The sequence below is a fragment of the Chrysochloris asiatica genome, unplaced genomic scaffold, assembly GCF_000296735.1.
Source record: "Chrysochloris asiatica unplaced genomic scaffold, ChrAsi1.0 scaffold00001, whole genome shotgun sequence".
In the NCBI taxonomy this organism is placed as follows: Eukaryota; Metazoa; Chordata; class Mammalia; order Afrosoricida; family Chrysochloridae; genus Chrysochloris; species Chrysochloris asiatica.
In genome coordinates this window covers 52,037,740-52,039,354 of record NW_006408519.1, presented here as the reverse complement: position 1 = coordinate 52,039,354, position 1,615 = coordinate 52,037,740, and positions in this window count along the sequence as shown.

Here is a 1,615-nt window from a genome sequence, read left to right as displayed (position 1 = left end):
TACAATGACTCTGAGTATTCCTTCCATCTTCTCTTGATGCTTTCTGCATCGTTCAATAATTTGCCCAGAGAATCTTTCAATAACGAAAGTTGAGGCTTGGATTTTTTTCTTCAGTTTCCCCAGCTTGAGAAATGCTGAGCGTGTTCTTCCTTTTTAGTTTTCTGATTCCAGATCTTTGCACATTTTGTTGTATTGGCCTGATAGGGGGCCTTAAAAACAAAATACCAAGGTCCTATCCAAACAGTGGCTTCCCACGGGCAACTGCTGGGCCAGCTCAATTCCAGGCCGAGAGATCAGCTCAGAAAGTTATGGCAGATATTTTTGGGATTCCAATGGGTGATAGATTTCCTCAAAGGACACAGTACACTCACGGGGGCTTATTAGGAAGAAGTTAGAAGAAAATCGAAAGCTGTATCAGTGAGTATAAGGCTTGGAGAGCTGCAGGGAGGAACTGTTTTCCATCACAACGCACTTGCTCTTTCTTTGAGGGTAGCAAGGGGCTGTTGTACAATTTTGTTGGAAACCTTATCCTATCCACACTACAGTCCTGATCTTTCTTCTTCAGACTTCTGTTTCTAAACTCAAAGAACATTGAAAGGGAACATGATTTGAGTCCCTCAAGAATACCAGAACTGCTACAATCCCAAAGTGTAGACTTGTTTGGGGGCAGAGTTAGTAAAGTAGAAGCACTGTCTTCAGAAGTATGTAGGCCTCAATGGAAGATGAACTGGGAAGCAATAGCTTTACATTGTGACATTTTATTTCATAAAAGTCTCTATGATCCTGTAACGATCCTTTTTGACTCACCCTCAAAACACCTTGACAAGATGATGACGTCTGGACACTTTGACTGAAATCGGAGTGCTGGACGGTCCTGTTCAGGGCCCAGTTAGCTCAGATACCATCGGTCAGTCTTGTCTAAGGAGCATGATCTTAATACGCAAACTGTGCTTTCTAACTGACTGGTTCCCCACCCAGGGCAGCCCTAAAGCAACCAGGGACTGTGGGCAGGGGATGGACACAGGCGGGGATGGGGGCTTGTGTCTAGGAGGTGGGACTAATGGGGGGCTGTATGAGGATGAGGGGACATGGGACTCGGGGGGCTGCCTCCTCTCTGCCTGCCGCCTCAGGTCCTGGTCCTGTGGTTGGTCCCGGCCCAGTAGACAATCCTTGTCTGGTGGTCAATCTTGGCCCTGGTCAGTCCTGGTCCTGTGTACGGTTATGGTCCTGTGATAAGCCCTGGCCCTGTAGCCAGCCCTAGTCCTGTGGTCAGCCTCAGCCTTGTGGTCAGCTGTAGCCCGTGGTCAGCCCTTGCCCTGTGGTCAGCTTTGTTTCTGTGGTCAGTCCTGGCCCTGAGGACAGCCCTGGTCCTGTGGTCAGTCCTGGTCCTGTGGTCAGCCTTGTTTCTGTGGTCAGTACTGGCCCTGAGGTCAGCCCTGGCCCTGTGGTCAGTACCAGTCCTGTGGTCAGCTCTAGCCCAGTGGTCAGCCTGGTGGTCAGCCCTGTGGTCAGCTCTGGTGGTGCGCAGAGTCTGATGAGGCCCAGGGTGGAAGGAATGCAGAGTCCGATGAGGTCTCTGGTGGAAGGAATCAGTGTAGGGAGGGGCTAAGGAGAA